This window comes from Tachyglossus aculeatus, chromosome 20, assembly GCF_015852505.1.
Source record: "Tachyglossus aculeatus isolate mTacAcu1 chromosome 20, mTacAcu1.pri, whole genome shotgun sequence".
In the NCBI taxonomy this organism is placed as follows: Eukaryota; Metazoa; Chordata; class Mammalia; order Monotremata; family Tachyglossidae; genus Tachyglossus; species Tachyglossus aculeatus.
This window is the reverse complement of record NC_052085.1, coordinates 7,913,468-7,935,231: the sequence shown is the minus strand read 5'-3', so window position 1 is coordinate 7,935,231 and position 21,764 is coordinate 7,913,468. Positions and strand designations below refer to the sequence as shown.

General features: G+C 44.9%; 1 long non-coding RNA gene across 1 annotated transcript in view; it reads right to left on the bottom strand.

Annotated features, from left to right (window-relative positions):
• Nucleotides 1-449: 449 nt before the first annotated feature.
• Nucleotides 450-21,764, bottom strand: part of LOC119941207 — a 45,171-nt gene continuing 23,856 nt past the window's right edge. The window contains exons 3-4 of the long non-coding RNA XR_005455196.1: nucleotides 12,763-12,900; nucleotides 450-608 (exon numbers count right to left, since the gene is read on the bottom strand). This is a non-coding gene — a long non-coding RNA (uncharacterized LOC119941207). The remainder of the gene's footprint in view (nucleotides 609-12,762; nucleotides 12,901-21,764) is intronic.

Here is a 21,764-nt window from a genome sequence, read left to right as displayed (position 1 = left end):
ATATGCCTCTCCCACTTCAAGGGATTTTTAGCCCCACTTTGCAGAACCTGTTACGGGTTTCTCCACTTGGTCCCTGTCCATTTCAACCCTCACCGTCTCTCCCACAGAATTCTCCGTTCGTCATTCTTTCCCAGGCTGGTCGGTGAGATTATCCAGCCCCAAGTGTTACTGGGCTCTGGTGGTCGGGCCCAGATTATTAAGGGGTTGGAAGCGGGTTTGTGACAGGCCTTCGTGCTTCCTGGTCTTTCAATCCCACTGTGTTCAGAGAGAGGCCTTCTTGGCAAAGGAGAGTGGAGCTCAATTGCATAAACAGCAAATGGTTTTCTAAATTCCTCCCCAAAGCCCTGTTCACTCACTGCCAACAGCATCTCTCCTTGGAAAAAAAATTCAATTGGAAATGATTTCCCACATCCAGGAAGCTGTTCTATTCAGTGCTTTCCCACCACTTCTAACCTGAAAGACTATGAGATTGTCTCTTCTGACTCCTTTCCTTCCTCTTTTTTCCTTTCGGCCAGTCCCTTGCATCTTTCACATTTCTAATCCCCTTCTGATCTTGTCGGGATGGTCAGATCCTGGATTCCTGTAGCAAATATTGCCCCCACTGGAAGCTGAGTAGGAGCAGAGAGAGTGGGAGGGAAGGAGACAGGAGGAGAGGAGGTGAGCAAGGTACTGACTCATAGTATTTCATCGATTTGCCTTCCTCCTCCTTCACGCCTGTCAATCCGAACTCTCCTCAGGTTTTGTTTTTTTTTAAATGGTACTTGTTAAGTACTTCCTATGTTCCAGGTACTGTACTAGGCGCCGAGGCACTGGACTGACAGGTAAAATTGGGCTGATACATTGAGGGGAGAGAACAAGGTAAATGAGTCTAGGCACAGTGGCCTACTCTTAATATGATCCCGAGGTCCCTCTGGGGAATCAGTGAGTACTACTGGCAGCACCGGGCCAAGGTGATGGTGGGAATAGTAATAATTGTGGTCCTTGTTAAGCCCTTAATATGTGCCGAGCACTGCGCAAGTGCTGGGGCGAGTGCAATATAAGCAGACTGGTCACGGTCCCCATCCCACTTAGGACTCACAGTCTAAAGGGGAGGAAGATCAGATATTCAATCACCATTTTACAGATGAAGAAACTGAGGCCCAGAAAAGTGAAGTGACTTGTCTGGATTAGAACCCGGGTCTCTAGACTCACTTAACAAAGACCACAGTTATTACTATTTCCACCATCACCTAGGCACAGCCCTGCCCTGTCAGTAAGTACAAGAAGCAGCGTGGCCCAATGGAAACAGCATGGGCATCGGAGTCAGAGGTCATGAGTTCAAATCCCGGCTCTGCCGATTGTCAGCTGTGTGACTTTGGGCAGGTCACTTAACTTCTCTGTGCCTCAGTTCCCTCATCTGTAAAAAGAGGATTAAGACTGTGAGCCCCCTGTGGACAACCTGATCACCTTGTAACTTCCTGAGCACTTACAACAGTGCTGTGCACATAGTAAGTGTTTAGTGAATGCCATCATCATTATTATTATTACTACCACAGGGTAAGTGGCATGGCCTAGTGGATAGAGCATGGGCCTGAGAGTTAGGAGGACCTGGGTTCTAATCCTAGCTCTGTCATTTGTCTGCTGTATACCCTTGGGCAAGTCACTTCACTTCTCTGGGCTTCAGTTACCTCATCTATAAAATGGAGATTAAGACTGCAAGCCCCATTTGGGACATGGACTGTGTCCAACCTGATACCTTATATCTCCCCCAGACCCTAGAACAGTGTCTGGCAATTTAACAAATACAAAACAAAACAAAGACCTGTACCACTGGCTGATACAAAATGGGAAATACCCAAAAAGGGAAAGCTTTGATTGCCAAGGAAATAGCTGCAGGAATACTGAAGGCTCGGAGGAGGAAGATTAGAAAAGCCCAAGCCGTGAATGAGAGGGAGCTTCCAAAAGGCACAAAGGGAAAGGAAAACATTCATTAAAATTAAATGCGTCATGAGTGCGCGAAGGATAAAGGAAAACGCTGGCCCCCTCCTTTATCAAAGGGGTTGAGAGAGCTGAGAATTGAAGACTCTGAGAAGGCAGAAGGCTTTTCAGCAGCCACTGGCCCCCATGGCCATTCTGCCAAACACCCTAGCCCAGGAAGCTACCGACTCTATCGTACTATTCCAAATGCTCAGAACAGTGCTCTCTCTACAGTAAGCACTCAATAAACAGCATTTATTGATGGACTGCCTGGAAGTAGTTTGGGCAATGCCACCTGAAACTTTGTAGTGCTGGTCTATTGTTTCCTGGTTCTGATCCTCCAATGAAATTTGTACCCTTATTTCTAATGAAAATAACTGTGGTATTTCTTAAGTACCTACTGTGTGTCAAGCACTGTCCTGAACACTGGGATAGATATAAGACCCAGTTCCTGCCCCACACGGGACTCACAGACTAAGGAGGAGGGAGAATCGGCAGTGAATCCCCATTTTCCAGTTGAGGAAATGGAGGCTCAGAGAGGTTAAGTGACTAGCCCCAAGTCACCCAGCAGGCAAGTAGTGGAGTTAGGATTCGAACCCAGATGCTTTGACTCCTGGTCTTGGGCCTTTCCACTTGTTCCCTTGCCCCTACCCCAGCCCCAGTGCCTTTCCCTTCCCCCACCATGTCTCTGGCAGCATTTTCTCAGGCAGGATGGAGTTGGAGGTAACAGCGGTGGCTATGGAAACTGGAAACCGTGGTGACTGTGGCTATGGCCAGCTACGCTGCGGTGGATGTAGTAGAAAGAACACCGGCCTGACAGTCAGAGGACCTGGGTTCCATCCGCTGCTCTGCTATTAGCCTGGTACGTGACCTTGGGCAAATAACTTAATTTCTCTGGGCCTCAGTTTCCTTCATCAGTAAAATGGGGATTAAATACCTGTTTCCCCTTCCCCTGTGAGCCCTGTGTGGGACGGAGATGGGGTCCAATCTGACTAGCTTGCGTTGCATCTACCCCAGCGATTAATACAGGGCTTGGCGCTCAGTAAGTGCTTAACAAATGCCCCAGCTTTGTTGGATCTTTTTAATGGTATTTCTTCAGCATTTTGTGCCAGGCACTATACTAAGCACTCGAGGAGACACAAGCTTGTCAGGTTGAATGCAGTCCATGTCACACGTGGGCCTCACAGTCTTAACCCCACTATATAGATCAGTTGACTCAGACACAGAGAAGTTAAGTGACTTATCCAAGGTCAAACTGTAGACAAGTGGCAGTTACTATTATTGTAATTATTTTTTATGGTATTTGTTAAGCACTTATCGTGTCAAACACAGTTCTAAATGCTGGGGTAGGCACAAGTTAATTGGGTTGGATACAGTCCCTGTCCCACATGGGATTCACAGTCTGAGTAGGAGGAAGAACAGGTATTTAATCCCGACTTTACAGTTAAGGGACCTGAAGCACAGAGAAGTTAAATTCCTTGCCCAAAGTCATACAGCAAGCAATTGGCAGAACCAGGCTGATTCATTCAATCATATTTACTGAGCACTTACTGTGTGCAGCACACTGTACTAAGCGCTTGGGCAGTACAGATCGGCAACATACAAAGACAGTTCCTACCCAACGATGGGCTCACAGAACCCAAGTCCTCTGAATCTCAGGCCCATGCCCTTGGGAAGACCACGGTAGAAGAGAGACCGGCCTCGTGTCAGAATTAGAACTGGGACGGATGTCAAGGCTAAAGCTTGGCGATGGCGCACCGAGTCTGAACAGAGCTGCTGGGCGGCAGAAGCTGCAGCCCAGCCCTGACCATCCCAATAGCCGCCGTGAGGGAGGGATCGTGGATGGCAGACTCAGGGATGAAATCTCCCCACCCGGACGGCCCTCTCCAGACCCCGAACCGCAAGGCCAGGAGGACGGGGATTCTACTTTAATTTCCCAACTAGGTCAATTCTATAGATTCACTGTTATGAGGGTAGGGGAACCCTAAGTACCTAAGAAAACCTTCATTAAAAGGTTGCTGTCACTCACTGCGATGAATCACTTGAACCTTCCTATCTTCCTTTCTTTCCAGTGCAGTTTGATAGATGAGGGTGTGTTTGCACGTATGTGGTTGATCAGTCAGAACACACACACACACACACTCCCCCGCCCCGCCCAATTCAAGGAACATATAGATGATGTGTAATTTCTCAGCTGAAGTGTTTCAAGCACCAGGGATAGTCATGGTTAGCACCGTCAGCTGGTTTCCTATCATTTCGATTCCCCCTCCACTGAGGCAGACCACGTTAGCCCCACGTCGTAGTTTAGTGCTTACAATGTGCCAAGCGCTGTACTAGATTATAGGATAATCGGATCAGATGCCGTCTCCTGTCCCACACCAGGCTCAGTCTAAATCGGAGGGAGAACAGCCATTTACTCCCCATTTTAGAGGTGAGGAAACTGAAGTCCAGAGAAGTCAGATGACTTGTCCAGGGGCACACAATGGGCAAATAGCAGAGCCGGGATTGGAACCCAGGTCCCCTGGTTCCCAAGTCCATGCTCTTTCCAGCCACACGGCTTCTCTCTGGATCTCTTCTCTTGATTTCTGCGGGAATGTCATTTGATCTGGGAAGCAATGTCACCTAATGGAAAGAGTGTGGGCCTGGAAGTCCACATTACCTGGATCCTAATTCTGGCTCCACCTGCTGTGTGACCTTGGGGAAGTCACAACTTCTCTGTGCCTCAGTTCCCTCAGATGCCAAATGGGGACTCAATCTCTGTTCTCCCTCTTACTTAAACTCTGAGCCCCATGTGGGATTTGATTATCTTGTATCTACCCCGGCAAGTAGTGCAGCGCTTGGCATATAGCAAGTGCTTAACAAATACCACAATTATTATTATTATTTCTATCTGGGGGCTTTTCCATTTTGCACGGTTAATGAGGACGGCTCCATCTGTTCTTTTCAGTGAGGCATGACGGTCCTCAGTCTGGTGGCTTGCTTATCCTTGGCATTCTTCAGTTTTAGCATCCCAGTCATGGGACTTCTCTTGATTGATTTATATGTTGCCAACTTGTACTTCCCAAGTGCTTAGTACAGTGCTCTGCACACAGTAAGCGCTCAATAAATACAATTGATTGATTTATATCTATCTCTGGCTTTTCTGGCCTCCATTTTGTTCTAATCATGAGAGACAGCTTTGCCTAGTGGCACGAGTATAGAACTGGGGACTCTGGTTCCATTTCCAGCCCTGTGGCTTGGCTGCTCTGTGACTTTGGGCAAGTCACTTAACCTCTCTGTGCCTCAGCTTCCTCATCTGTCAAATCAGGATAAGATACCTGCCCTCCCTCCTGACTTGACTGTGTGCTCTGTATGATCCAGGGACTGTGTCTGATTTGATGATCTTATACCTACCCCAGCCGTTAGCATGGTGCTTGGCCCATAATACATAATAAATACCATCATTATTATCGCCGCAAAGGGTTGTTGATGCGCTTCTCGCCTTTCCATCAGTGGGTTTTTAATCTACGAGTCAAAATTGATTTACCGCGCTGTGGCAAAGATTTGCCTCCCGTTTTATTTTTGATCCCTTTCCTGAAGATGTGTAAAGTGTCGACTCCTGGACACGCTTACCTCCGTGTATCTGATGAGTATTTTGCCTGAGATTTTTTGACCTCCATGTCGGGAGGTGGCTACACAGGAAGTTTGGAAAGCAGTCAAGTAATAAATGCATTTGGGTGACTTTTTATACTTCAAACCAGGCTTCAACACTTTCTCTAATCAGTGGTATCTGTTTATTGCCGTACCTGCTGTCAATAGGACCGCTTTCTGAATTGCCTGTGCTCTTCAGCCTCACAATCTGCCTAATTTGTGCTGCTGTTTAGAACGTTCTTGAAAATGCCCAGCTAATGAGAAGAAAACATTAGGTGTCCAGGCAAAGCAAGATCTCATCTCTATATGCGGGGCTTTAAGCAGGCAGAAAGCCACATTAATGCTAATGAGATTTGTACACCAAATCCCCGTTCTTCAACAGCGGAATGGACCCCTCTGTGTTGAAACACATTTTCTCCTCATTAGCCCACCGTTTTCATTAATATTAACGATAATAATGAGAATTAACCAGACTGTATTCTAACGGGATTCAGTATTCATGGGAAAAAAAAAAAGATTAATGGCGGAGAGAAGGGAGAGAGATAGTTTTGCGGTGGATGGATGGCACCCTTCTGAGGCCCTTGTAAGTGTGAGACTGTTCTAAATGAAGTTTATGGCGAATCGTGTTAGCAATGCCATCATTAGTGCTAATGGGAGATACACAGCCGAAGCTCCATGTTTCCAGATGCTCTACCCCTTTAGCGGTTTTGTAGCTCAATGTGTGCGCACGTGTGCGTGTGGTGTGTATGTCCATCTTCAGTCTACCTCCAACCTAATCAAGGATTTACTCACCAAGAGAAGCTTAGCATGGTGGAGAGCATTTAACTGCCCCATTGGTTGACTGCACTGATGCACTGTTTAATGCAAACTCAAATATCCGCCGTAATCTACATTCCTTAATGGGATTTGAACAGGTTTAAATATTTCAAAGGGAAATCTGGTTTGAAGAGGGGTGGCGAGAGATAGAAGGGAACTTTCCTCTTTTAGTAGGATTCACGCAACTGGGAAATATGTTTCTAGTGAGAAGAAATGAGAGTAAATGCCGCCGCTACTACTACTTCTACTGGATGACTGTCAAATGTCATTATCACACACCCATAAAACCTATAACCTGGTGAAAAGTGTGCAGTTAAGAGAGTTGTCACTGCTAGGTAAATAGGACATCAAATGAAAATGCAGCAATTGCATTGGAGGATTTTGCCAGTTCTTACTGTGGATTTTTCTTCACTATCTGACTGACATCCACAAATTTTTAACTGCCGGCTCTTCCTTTATTTGGGGCTGAAAAGAGAAGCAATACCACTAATAATAACAATAAGGATGATGCTGATGGTATTTGTTAGGCGCCTACTCTGTGCCAAGCACCATACTAAGCGCCTAACAAGAAAATCAGGTTGAACACAGGCTCTGTCCCACATGCGGCCCACAGTCTAAATGGGAGGGAGAACAGGTATTGAATCCCCTTTTTTCAGATGAGGAATCTGATGCACAGAAAAGTTAAGTGACTTACCCAAGGTCACATAGCAGGCAAGTGGTGGATTTGGGATTACAGTCCAGTCCAGGACTATGCTCTTTCTGCTAGGTCACACAGTTTATTACTGCTACTACTACCACTATCTTGTATCTATACCAGTACTAAGTACAGTGCTTGGCTCATATTAAGCATGTAACAAATACCATCATTTACTACTACCAGTATTACTACTACTACTACATAATACTAAACAGTAACAATAAAAATAATTATAGTTATTATGGTAATTGTAGGGAAAGGGTCTGAAGGAGGTTTAGAGCCCACCAAAACCCCAACAGGAATTAGTGTTCTCCTAAGAGAATGAAGAATCCTTGGATTTCAGCAGATTTTCATTTGGACAGTTTGACTATATACATCACCTTTAAAGCATTTTGACATCCGTCTATAATCAAATGCATTGAGAATAGGTAGCATATAGGTCGACAGGCCTTCGACCCACTTATTTCCTAGAATTGCTCACATGGTCATGAGAAATCGGGCAATTTGCTCTTCCACTCTGATTTTTCTGTTCTCTTCATTGTTGGTTACCCACTTCCCAAACACCGTATTTCCATTTACTCTTCTGTAGAAGAGCCACCCCGGTAAAAGAGGTTCACACAAACTCCTCCGTGGAGGAGACATATCAGATCTGACTGACACATAAAGGTATAAAAACCTTAATATAGTTATTACTAACAGATCTCGATTCTAATCTGTTTCGTAAGTAGAAATGGTAGCAGTGAGTCATGAGGGCGGGCTGACTATTAGAAGAAATCCATTAGTAGAGAATGCTCTACCTTGAATCTTATTATCACGCTTTTATTTTCCAAAGTGCTTTATCTCATTTCGAGCCCCACAACCTCCCACCTCCCTACAAGGTAGGAAAAGATCGGTATTATCATCGCCACTTTACAGATGAGGAAGGTGAGGCCCAGGGTGGTTAAGTGACTTGGCCAAGGTGATGTGCAGCAGGATAGGCGCAGGGCTGGGACTTGAACCCTGGTCTCCTGATTCCAAGCCCACCGCTTAGTACATTGTATGGCACACAGCAAGTGCCAGGCGCTTCTTCTAGACTGTGAGCTCGTTGTGGGTAGGGAATGTGCCTCTTCATTGTTGTACTGTCCTCTCCCAAGAGCATAGTACATTGCTCTGCACACAGTAAGTGCTCAACAGATATGACTGAATGAATGAATCCTTTGTAAGTTCACAATTATTGTTATTTTCAGATTGCACTGAGTAAATACAACTGACCGACTGATCATCTAATCTGGGCAAAAGAGACAATTTGGCCTCATCCTCTCCATCGTGGTTACTTTTCTGGGTTCAGACCCTCCTGCCATGCAGCTCTCCTAATTGGATAGGACCTGCATCCGTGTAACTGCCCTCCTGCTCCCTGTTCGGGAAATCCCCACTGGACTTTAATAGAGAACCTGTCTCCAGGCAAAAGCAGTTGAACAGACTGGATTTGGCTACTGAACCAGGGCAGTTTGGAAAGCCACAGAGAGAACTGAGAAGTTCACTATCAAAGAGTAGTTTTTCTTGAGTCACTTTTATGGCCCAAACAAGTGACTCTTGAGAAGTAGTGGTTTGGGGGGTTTTGAAGAGAAGAAGAATATAAAACAACCACCACTGTGACTCTCGGAGTATGTGTGTGTGTGTCTGTCTGTCTGTCTAGGGAAGGTGCTTTTAGGAAGTAGGTGAGAGGTGTTTTTGAGATAATATTTTGATGGGTGGGAATTAAGATTCCCACAACAGACTTGCAATGGTATTTCAGAGGGCTGCATGCCTTTGGGTCCAATGCGAGAACAGACTACTTCACCTAAATCCTTTCACTGAAAAGAAAACCGCGTGGCCTAGTAGAAAGAACCTAGGTTGGGGAACCAGAGGACCTGGGTTTTAATCCCGGCTCCTTTACTTGCCTGCTGTGTGACCTTGGACAAGTCACTTAACTTCTCTGTACCTCAGTTCCCTCAGCTCTAAAATGAGGATTAAATATCTGGGCTCCTTCCTACTTTGACTGTGAGCTCTGTGTTTGTAAGGGATTGTGTCCAAGCTAATTATATTGACTCTATCCCAGCACTTAGTACAGTTCTTGACACATAGTAGGTATTTAACAAATATCATGGTTATTATTATCATTATTACTGAAGGACTTTAGCTGGCTAGACCAGGTTGGAAATTACCATTCTGGGATAGATACGACACAATCAGATCAAACATGGTCCTTTCTCCACATGGGGTTCACAGCCTAAGCGGGAGGGAGAGCAAGTATTGAAAACCCATTTTCTTAGGTATAGAGCAGTTAAGTGACTTGTCCAAGGTCATACAGCAAGCGACAGAGGGATCACCTGGTCGCCAATTCCATTAGGCCACACTGCTTGTTATCTTAATGAGTTTTGTTAAAATAATTCCCTAAACACATAGTTGCAGGGTATCTTTGTGCTCCAAAAGCATTATATCTCAGCTCAGGAGAGATTTCAGAAAAGAGAAATTGTGTTCAGAAGGATTCCCTCTCTCCATTTTTTCCTATAGTTTCTCCGCCCCACCCGCCACCCTTCCCCAATTTTAAAGAACAGATATAAAATCCAATAATTACAGAATTTATGTGGAAAAACTCATCCAATTCCCAGGCTCGTCTTCTGTTGCTCTGGCCCCATTCCATCCTCCCTTCCCCATGCCCACTGTGAATGCGATCCGATCTGAGATCCCGTGAAACCTTGCCCAATTCCAACTGGGCATGGGTCCACCCTCCATTCATGTACCACAGGTCTTGTAAACGTCTCCCCATTGGCAGGTGAATACAGAAGTGCTAACTGGTTCAGTGCCCACAACAAAAGCACCATTGTCTATTTTCCCGGGAGATGTTTTGAAATTGCAGGTTTCGTGTCTGGGATGATTTAAATCTCTCCCCACCTCTCCGAACCTTCAAAGCCTTATTAAAGTCACGTCTCTTCCAAGTGGCCTTCCCTACTCCCCTCTAGACTGTAAGCTCATTATGGGCAGGGAACACTTGTCTGCTAATTCCGTTGTACTGTACTTTCCCAAGTGCTTAGTACAGTGCTCTGCACATAGTAAGCACTCAATACAATTGACTGAATGCTTGATACTCCCTCTCCCTTCTGCATCACTTGATATCACCCCTCCCTTAGCCCCATATATATATATAAATTACATTATATTAAATTACATTAAATTATATATATGCAGTATATATTTGTAATTTATTTATATTAATGTCTGTCCTCCCCTCTAGACTGTGAGCTCCTTGTGTGGGGGGAACATGGTGTGTTGTCATCTCCCAAGTGCTTAGTACAGTGCTCTGAACGTGGTAATTGCTCAATAAATACTGATTAAATGTGATCCCCTACAAGGGCATGGAGGTATATTCAACCGACTTCTCTCCAATTCTAGTTTCATGAGGAAAGGGCAGAAACAATGAGAATTGGGTAGACTGGTGTGGGACGGAATGCGTAGATTGACATGTCTTCACGGCAGCCAGTGGGTGCTTAATGAATAGCACGTGTTAGAAGCTGGGGGAGACCAAACTGATGTGCTGAAAACGTTTACGGGGAGGCTTTTTGTGGGTACTGGCGACGGAGATGTGAAACTGAAGCTCAAGAGCTCAGCTGTATCTGGGTGGTAGAAGCCACCCATATCTTAACCGGAAAAGTTGTGACCGAGTTCTGAAACTGCCTTCTGCTCAGACCCGGCCCCAGAGACTGTGTCTGTTTTGTCACATGAGGGTCACGGAGCACTCAATGAGGAAACCAAGTCACTGATAAGGAAGACGCTCAACAGTTTTTTTAGGTAGTGCCAAAGGGAGTCAGAATCCAGAAATAGATGTCCTCTTGACCCGAGTCAAGAAAACAAATAAACAAACAAAAAAAGAGGAGAGAGGACCATTTGTTCCATCAACTAATTATAGAAGCCATTTTGTCAGGAAGAGGTGAGCTTGGAACACAAATGGTCCTCTGATAAGGTGGCAACACTGACCACTCCTTCCACTCTTTGAATGAGGACAACATATTGAAAATGTAATCCTAGCATGAGAGTAGCTCTTCACTTCAAAAATGCGGTGCTGGAGAGCAGTAATTCCATCATCCACTGTTGGGAGGCAGGAGATTTGGTGACTAAAAAGTAAAGGCCCAGAAAGACGTGGAATGACTTGCCCACCGCCACCCAGTAAGAAATATCAGAGGGGAGATTATCCAGGTGGATTCCCTCCCCCTGCCCACCTCCGGCGAAGCAGGAAGTTGACTTTTTCTACCTTAATTTTATGTTGGGTTCTGTGGGCAAGGAAATATTAGGCAGAACCTCTCTCCTGTGGTCCTGGTTAAAAGAACTAGCTTTTCCTCAGAATGCTTGATGTGGATTTGGGGAAATTGTGCCCTGGTCTTTAAGATAAAGTCCTAGTTACCCTAGGGGAAAAAAAAAATCCTTGGAAAACCTTACACTTGTTCAGTTTATTTATTTTCACCACTCTAGTTGTAAAGATTTTTGTATTTCCCACCCCATTCGACGGTAAGCTCCTCACAGGCAGGGAAAGTTGTCACTTTGTTTTTTTGTACTTCCCAAGCCCTGAGTACTGTACATCACAATCAATCCATCAGTAGTATTTATTGAACACCTACTGTGTGCAGAACTCTTGGAAGAGTATAATAGAGCTTGTAGACATGATCCCTGCCCTCAAAAAGTTTACAATCTAGAGGAGAAGACTGAAAATTTCTTGGAGATAAACTAATAAAACTCTTCTAGCCATCAGCAAGGATGATGCTAAGGTGTAGCAGGAAATTAAGACATGAATTACTGATCCCAGAAAAGAAGTAATCCTCCCTCTCTTAGCAGGCAAGAGGTCACTTCCTAGTGCAGAGGAAGGGAATTTTAGCTGTGACCATCCCCCTTTCCAGATGGTTGCTAGTTTTCCTTTCACGATGGCTTCTGCCTGCTTATTCAGGGAAGCAACATGGCTTAATGGAAAGAGCACGGACCTGGGTTCTAATCCCTGCTCCGTAACTTGTCTGTTTTGTAACCTTGGGCAAGGCACTTAACTTCTTTGTGCCTTAGTTTCCTCATCTGTAAATGGGGATTAAATTCTACTTACTTCTTCTTAGCCTGCCAATCCCATGTGGTTCAGGGACTGTAACCAACCTGGTTATCCTGTATCTTCCCTTGTGCTTGGTTCAGTGCTTGGCTCATAGTAAACATTGAACAAATACCATAATTATTATTATCGTCTAGTCAAGTCAAAAGGTTTGATGTGTGGTAATATTGACCCTGAATTTTTTTCTCAGAGCGGCATGGATACAAAATGCAGAGTGTTAATCCAGATTATTGCAATGTTTGTGCAAGTGCTAGGTAAAGAGCCCATCAGAATCCATATTCCGTTAATTAAAAGTGCAATCACATTCGAAAAAAACATTAAAAAAAAATTACCAAAGAATGTTAACAAAGAATAGGACCATTCATTCAATTTGTTCTGCATAGTTGAAAAATTATTTTAAAATGTGCCATGATAAAATGAAGCCATATTTTAGAGATACTATGCGAGATCTTATTTATGTCATTTCTGTCCTTATTTCCTTTCCTCTCCCCCACCCCGCCCCTCTCTGAAGGAAATACTTTTTAAAAACAAAAAAAAATTGGCAAAAGCTTCACAAACTGACCTTTCCCTTCAGAGGAGGAAGAAGTGATGTGCGCTGGGGCAGCTGAAGCGTGTGGGAGGCGAGTCGATGCCTTTTATGACACCATTTTCTTTTTGCCGCTCACAAGGGTGCCAAGTCAAACTCCTGTTGAAATTCCAGCTGTGGTGATGACAGGAAAAGTGTTTCCGCTCAGGAATAGTCATACAACCACTGGTCCCGTGAGAGTGACCAATGAACTGTCAAGGACAGTTCCTTCCCCAAGCCCCCCTCAGCAACGTCATGCTGTGCCATGTGGGCAGCTTCGATACACAGACCTTACAGAACCTTCGAATCCCTGATCTTGGGGACTGACAGGAATAACCAAGGAGACATGCTTAAATTCGGGGTTCCTGATTCAATTTACCCTCTTGGGAATCCCACTACCTCTCTGTGTTCAATCTTTCTATAACATCCGGACAGTCAACCAATGGTTCTGATTGAACACTGGACTAAGTGTTTCGGAGCGTATGCCAGAGTAAGCAGACACGAACCCTGCCCTCAAGAAGCTGACAATAGAGCAAAGGAGACAATCACATTTGTTACCAGGAAATTTGGATATTGTCATTCAGTCATTCAATTCCAACCTTCTCACCTCCCTCCTCAAAAACCTCTCTTGGCTTCCTATTTCCCTTCAGATCAAGGAAAGACTCCTCAAAGTTGGTTTAAAGATTCACCATCAACTCTTTCCATCCTATGCATCAGCTCTCTTTACCTTTGATTCCTCAGCTTGCTCTTTTAATTCCTCCCAAGCTCATCTTTGAATCTAGCTTATTCTTCTTCTCAATTCTCCCAGCCCCTAACTTTTGGCCTGGAATGCTTCCCCGGAGGCCAAGTTTCAACACATCACATCTTTCCTCACGTTCATAGTTCTTCTAAAATCCTACCCCCTCCAACAGAGGAGTCATCCCGGCGTCATCCCGGCTCCGCCACTTGTCAGCTGTGTGACTTTGGGTAAGTCACTTCACTTCTCTGGGCCTCAGTTACCTCATCTGTAAAATGGGGATGAAGACTGTGAGCCCCACGTGGGACAACCTCATTACCGTTTATCCCCCTCAGTGCTTAGAACAGTACTTTGCACATAGTAAGCACTTAATAAATGTCATCAAAAAACCAGAAAAACAAAAAAAAAACAGACCTTCCCCAACTAATTCCCATCTTTCACCTGTTTCAGCCCTTGAATATTTCAAAGTTTCGGGTTCATTAAATCCCAAAATTAACACAATTCTGCCCTGTGAAATCTTATGTCTTCCCTTTTTGCCAAGGAACAATATACCAAGTGAAATTTCTGCTTAGAATGGAGTGGGTATAATCTTGAATTCATAGTGTACCTGTCAATCAGTGGTATTTATTGAGTGTTTACTGTGTGTAGAACACCATACTAAGTTCTTGAGAGAGTACAACAGAGTTAACGGTCATGTCTCCGCCTTCAAGGAGCTTATCTGCTAGTTGGGGAGATAGGCAGTAAAATAAATTACAGATTGAAAAAGCAACAGAGTATAAGAATATATACAGAAATGCTGTGGGGTTGGAATTGGAGTGAGTATCTAAGTGTTTAGAGTGTGAGGACTCAAGTGCACAGGTGATGCAGAAAGGAGGAAGGAGAGTGAAGGGGAGATGAGAGTTTAGTCAGGGATGGCTTCCCAGCAGAGATAAGCTTTCAGAAAGGCTTTGATGATGGGGACAGCGATGGTCCTTTGGGTACAAAGAGGGAGGGAGGGAGAAAGGGGGCCACTGGTGAGACAAATTAGATCTAGGCCCAGTAAGTGGGTTAGAATTAGAGGAACAGAGTGTACAGGCTGGATTGTAATGGAAGAGGAGGGAGAAGAAGTGGTTGAGAAAGTTGACTGCCTTAAAGCTGAATTCCCCCACACTTTCTCAGTCCAGAAGTGTCTCATGGAGCCCTTTGCCAGGGGCTGGGGACACACCCAGTTCCTCATCCATTGAATTCTGGAAGATCAGAGGTGAGGAAACAGAAACCAAACAGGGAACCCCAAGTTTCACTTGAACCTCCAAAATATTTTGGGCTAAAACATGGGCTTGCTTCTTCTTTCCCAATTCATTTTTATTATTACTATGGTACTTGTTAAGCACTTACTATTGTGCTAAGCACTCTTCTAAGCGTGGGGGTCGGATGCAAGATAAGTGGATTGGACACAGCCCCTGTCTCACCCAGGGCTCACAGTCTAAGTACAAGGGAGTAGGGTTTAATCCCCATATCACAGTTGAGGGAACCGAGGCACAGAGCAGTTAAGTGACTTCCTCAGGGTCACAAAGCAGGCAAGTGGAGGAGCCAGGATTTGACCCAGGGCCTCCGTCTCCCAAGCCCATAATCTTTCCAATAGATCATGTTGCATCTCACAATGCTGTAGCCTTCCTCCAAATCATGCCTCTGTCATGTTTAGAAAAAAGACCCTCTGGATATGGTATGTAGTATTTCTCATGCTCTTTTCCTACAAACCAATTACAGGCATCAGCAGTGAACAAGGCTCTGTCCTTTAAGACTGTAGAAGGGATCCAGGCTTTGCAGGAGGGATTTCAATACCTTGACAGCAGAGCTCTTAGCTTCCTTTGGTAAAGGGTCGGCTAGGTCTGGACTTTCTTTCGTTAAACTTTTCTGGTAAGCTTTCCCCACACCATTAGACACCCAAGGGCCCTAAAGAGCGAGCCCAAGATCTCTGCAGCTCTCTGACAGTTGCTGAATTTTCAGCGGTGCTTCTGTCTTCTTCGCACATCCTACTGCACATTTGCGGCTGCACAAGGCTTGTCGATTGTCTTGCCAGCTAATAAAAGGGAAAGTAGGTGGCTCTGTAGGAGCACTTGTATTACCATCATCTAGCTGGGGGCTTTGTGCGCGCACAACATGAATAGAAGCAGATTTTAATAGAGGACTTGTGATTGAGTTTTTTACTCTCATCTGGTTTCCATGGAAAGCTTTTTTCAATAGAAAAGGATAACAGCTTCAATTCTATTTTTTTACAAAAGATACTGGAGAGAGAGAAGCTACAGATTTTTCTTGCTCTCTCTCTCCCTCACCTTAAAAAATCAGGAGACTGGGGTTTTTGGAAGATCGTAAGAACATGGGCTGGGTGGTCTGAATTCAGTCCTCCTCACTCTATCTTCCCAGGCTATAGCCCACAGAGGGCTTCCCCTGATCAGGAACTGTCCTGAGTTGGGGATTTAGGTGGTACAAACAAATTCTTCACTCCATTTGGGGTGTGGGGGGTTGACAGTGTGAAGGCAACTCTGATTCTAGTCTCAGCCCAGACTCTGTCCTGCAGGTGACCTGCAACGAGTCATTTAACCTCTGGGCCTCAGCTCCTGCCTCTGTAAAATGGGGAGATGATACTTGTTCTCCTGGCCCCTTAGACTGTGAGGCCAGGTGAGACGGGGGCTGGTCTGATTTGCTTAGTACTTAGCTCAGAGTAAACACTTCATTCAGGGGAGCTGTGTGGATCCTTCCAGTAGCACATGTGATTACTCCAAACTGGAGTAGCTCTCTCTCTCTCTCTCTCTCTCTCTCTCTCTCTCTCTCTCTCTCTCTCTCTCTCTCTCTCTCTCTCTCTCTCTCTCTCTCTCTCTCTCTCTCTCTCTCTCTCTCTCTCTCTCTCTCTCTCTCTGAAGACTGGAATACCCATTTTCCATGTAGGCAAGGCCTTAATTTTTGTGGTTAGCCCCCTGTGGAGTAATTGGTGGTCACAAAATGAGTCCGCCTGCAGGATCATTTGATGAATACTGAGATTAAATACTGATAAAGGTTTAATGGTTGAATCACCCTGAAGCTTTTTCCTTATGACTGACAGGCAGAAACTTTGTTATCTAAGGGTCTTTGTAAATCTCTAAGGTACACTGTAATAAAACCATGTTTATATAGCACCTTTCTCTGAGGAATTCAAAGAGCTTTATGCACATTATCTTATCAATCCTCACAGAAACCCTGGCAGCAACTATTATCAACCTCCCTCTTTAACAGGTAAGTCAGAAGTCAGTAGGAAACAGAACTCTGGTCTTTTGGGTTTTATCCAAGATACCAGGCTGCCTCTCAGTTCTACTAATGAAGGATAGAGTTCGGTTATTCCCTGTTTGACAAGGGCTGTTCATTCATTTCTGGGGCCCCTGTATAGGATAAAGGTATTGCTATTAATACTAGTAGAAATAGTAGTAACCGCCCCAGAAATCACCACTCCATTCATGCTTCAGAAACCCTCCCCCTTCTCCCCTACTCAGGGTGTGAATACATAGACATTCTTCCCCAAGGGGAGAATACAATTTAATAATAATGATTGTATAACCATTACAAACTCGGAGATTTTTATCTTGATAGGCAATTATTGGCTCTTGCCCAGATTTACTATTTTACCTGAAGCCCCTCAAACTTTGCTGGTTACATTTGAAGGTTGATTCTAAAATCTCTATCGGAATTTCCTATCACAGTTAACGTCTTTACCAATGACAGAGTAGGTGAGTTAATCATTATCATTCCTCTGGGGCTATAAAGTGATCAGTTGAAACTAAGACCAGATTAAGGGTCTGGTGGGGGGCCCTAGGGCACAGGAAGCTTGGTGGCCCATCCATCCCTGCCAAAGTTCACCTCCTCCCATCCTCCATTCCATGAAACACAGGGGCAATTTTTAGACTCCCAGCAACACTAATGGCAGATGTTAGACTCAGTAGGAGGCAGTGCAGGGGACCCAAAAATGAATAAATTCCTTGATGGGTGACAGGAACACCAAGAGGATGGTGGATGTAGGGCTGACCAGTGGTTAAATAAGAAGAGGAAGAAATAATTATAGTATTTGTTAGCTGCTTACTGTGTGCCAAACACTGTGCTAAGTTCCTAAAAATAAGTTAATAATCATGCTGTGATTCCAGAGTAGACCTTTTCAAAATAATGTTACATTGCACTTAGGTACAATGCAAACTCTGTTGCTTCCTACTATTTGAAATTTATTTTAGTGTCTGCCTCTCCCACTAGGTTAAGTGCCTGCCTACCAGCTCTACTGTCCTCTTCCTAGTGCTTAGAACGGTGCTCTTCACAGTGCCCTCAAATATTATTAATTGATTTATTGAGCTTGAGCAAATGAAAGATCACTTTAATGGAGAATTTTTAGAGATTTTTGCAAATTAGGACAGACTCTTCACCTATGCCATTTAGAAGGCATTGTAGCTCAGCACAACTATTTGGTTTTTGTTCTTCTGTTTCTTGCCCTTGCATTTGGATTTGTATCCTTTATTCACCACTCCTTCAGCCCTACAGCACTTATGTACATATCTAAAATTTATGTATTTATATTTAAGTCTGTTTCCCCCTCTAGACTGTCACCTCATTGTGGGCAGGGAACGTGTCTACCAACTCTGTTTTTTATACTCTCCCAAGCGCTTAGTATGGTCTCTGTGCATTGTAAGCACTCGATGAATATGATTGATGTCTTAGTGAGAAATACCAAGAGAAGAACTATGGAACATCCTCTGAAGATTGATCTTACCGTCATAAAGAGAGACCGGAAGAAAAATCTTCAATTTCAAGCTACTCATGGAAGAAAGTTTAAACTACAGTTTCTCTAGGTAAAATGGGACATCTTTAATTCAAAGTGGCTATGGCAGAATGTAAACTGAGAGCAGACCAAGTCCCCTCTTCCTTAGCTCCCCCTCCCTTCTGTGTCACCTTGACTCACTCCCTTTGCTCTTCCCCCCCCACCCCGCTTCCCCGTCACACAGCACTTCATGCATATATGTACAGATCTATAATTCTACTTATTTATATTGATGCCTGTTTACTTGTTTTGATGTTTGTCTCCCCTCCTCTAGACAGTAAATCCCTTGGGGCAGGGATTATCTCTCTTTATTGCGGTATTGTACTTTCCAAGTGCTTAGTACAGTGTTCTGCACATAGTAAGTGCTCAATAAATAAATACGATGGTGCCAGGTCACAGTGCTTGCTGGGAGGTTTCTGAGCTGGAAAAGGCTTCAATCAATCAATCGTATTTATTTAGTGCTTACTCTTGCCATGTGCAGAGCACTGTACTTAGCTCTTGTACAATACGACAGATTTAGTAGACCTGCTCCCTGCCCACAAAGAGTTTACAGACTAAAGGGGGAGAAATTGCTGAAATTTGGTGAAGCCACTGGTGAAGTGGCTAGAGGTGAGACAGAGGAAAAATGTTCCAGGATGGAGGGGTTCTGACTCCCTGCACCCCAAAAAGCTGACATTCCCTGGGGTGCCAAGCCCGTATATAGTGCTTCCAGAGGTAGAGCTCCTGGGAATCGGGATTCCTTGCAGAGGCACCCTTGGGCATTTCTCCAGGAGGACTCTGAGGTCCTTTCCTTGCTCACCTTGAAATCTAGCCCAAGGAAGCCCTGTTTCCACCAGACGATGAGTGATTTCATAGTGATCTAATGAGCTATATCCATTCCCAGTGGGAAGAGCACAGATTGGAGAGTCATGAGACCTAGATTCTAATCCTGACTCTGACACTTGCCTGCTGTGTGATCTCAGGTAAGTCATTTAACTTCTCTGTGCCTCAGTTTCCTCATCTGTAAAATGGGGCTTTAATATCTGTTCTCCCTTCCCCTTAGAACAGGAGCCCAGTATATCTGTATCTGAACTGATTGTACTGTATGTACCACAGTGACTGTCACGCAATAAGTGCCTCATAAATACCACAACTAACACTATTGCTATCAGCGGTCAGATAAGCTGCTAGAAATTCGTCCATTGCACCAAAGATTTTTGCTATGGGTCTTTCTCAAGGGTGTTCCAAGCTGAAAGGTTGACTCTGATCTCTGATTGGAGCTAAATTTCTAGAGGGGAAGAAAATGAAGTGGGCAGTCTGTATTTGGGGCTTTGCAACGACTTATAAAGCTAAAGCCTCGGGTTTTTTTTTTCCACACCCGGAAAGCCAAACTCCCTCCACAGCTGACACTGGAGATTAGATTCAAGCTTTAAGCCTGTAAAAGCCTTTGAGGAAAACCCTTAATGAGCAGCTGATCCTTTTAAACTCTGGTCTAATTACTTTTACAGCAACGTTTCTATTTTGGATACTACACCCGGATAACATTTCTTTATCCAGGCAGTGCCGCGCTTGTCCTTGCTCCAGACAAAAAGTAATCCGAACCCCCAGCCCGAACGAACCAAATCCAGTGAGAGAGGAAGAAAGAAAGAAATAAAACAATTGAAGAGCTAGCTTGGTTTCAAAGGATGCCGGAAGCTGAAAATTTGGATCCCAGGTTTCAAGAGTTTGGAAAATCTTTCTCCCGTGCCCTCCGCTCATCAGCTCCTTACAGCGTGACCGGCCACCGGGTATGGTTTGTGTTTTAGCCTGGTTCTTAGGGGGGCCAAGGGCAGAGAGAGCATTGAAAAGCTTTCTGAGGTGGTTTTATTGAGCTGGCAGAGACTCGGCTTTCAGTGTCATTCATTCAATCGTATTTATTGAGCACTTACTGTGTGCGGAGCACTGTACTAAGCACTTGGGAAGTACAGGTTGGCAACATATAGAGATGGTCCCTACCCAACAGCGGGCTCACAGTCTAGAAGGGGGAGATAGACAACAAAACAAAACGTATTAACAAAATAAAATAAATAGAATAGTAAATATGTGCCCATTGACTCAATATCATTGACGCTAATTGGATTTGTGCTCAGAGTTCTGCGAATTTCGCCTTGCCCAGGCTGCCCCAGACGGTGACCGAGTCTCTCCCGTCAGGAACGGTTCAGGAACAGCATGGAGGAATCGATGATCGCACAGGTGGCTGTCCAGGATGCAGTTGGCGCTCTCTAGTCCCTGCCTGCCGAGTTTCTGCTGGGGTACAGAGAGCAATGAACAAGAGAGCAGGCAGGGGCACAGTGCCTGCACAATGCCTGCGGAGGTCTATGATGGGTTGGGTCCACTGACAGGTAGGGGGCTATAGCCCAGTGTCAATGTGGCATGGGTGGTTGCCTTGGTAACCGCTCCAGTCTTTGCTCCCCATTTTGGCTGGGTATTTGGGGGGGATCCGTGCTGGGCCCGTCCACTCATTGGACACTAGTTAACTCTCTGGCAGAACCAGAGCTAGAACTCAGGCCTCTACATTCCCGGAGATTTGTTCTTTCCTCTGGACCAATGGCAGAAATGAACTTTCAAAATTTAACTTTTAAAGCTGTTGGGGCTCGAGTTTCCTGTTTCCGAGTTATCTGGGGATAATACACTATTTCTCCCTCCCTTTTAAATGGAAAGCCCTGTGTGGGACAGTGACTGTGCTTGATCTGACTGACTGTATTGCATCCAACCCTAGTCTTGAGCACCCAATAAAGCACATAACAAATATCGCTATTATTAGACCGAGAGCCCCTTAGGAGACAGGGACGAACTTGCTCCTACTCTCAGCGCTTGGCCTGTAGTAAGCATTTAATAAATATTGGTATTATACAGTTTCCCTTTTGAAAGGCACAGTGAAACAGTTTGCCTTTTCGCTTGCATAGTGCCTGAATGGAAGTAAGCAAGAGCCAATAAGGGCTGGTGACTGTGGAGCACAGAGAATGGACTTCCGTATTTGGTGAAGGGGCAACACACTTTGCACATACTACCCCATCTCCCCTTTCCAATCTAGGGTCTTCCCAGCACCAGGATGACTCAGATCCTCTCCAACAGGGCCATTGGACTGATGCAGGGGCGATAGTCAATCAGTTAATTTTATTTAATGAGCGCTTTCTGCATACAGAGCCCCGTACTAAGTACTTGGGAGAGCAAGATATAGCAGAGCTGTTAGACGCGTTCCCTGCCCACATTGAGCTTAGAGTTTAGAGGGAGATACTGGTTATTCAGGCCCTCGGTGGGGGCCCTCTCTGGAGAACAGAGCGGGACCTTCAGGCGATGCCTCATAGTGGTGGTGGGAGAGGTGGTGGGAGTAGGTGGTTTCGGGATGTAGAAAAGGAGGGCCGCCCAATGCACAGGTGAGAGGCACTGCCCTGGGCATCCCTATTTCCAAACTTAGCCTAATGAAATGGTGTT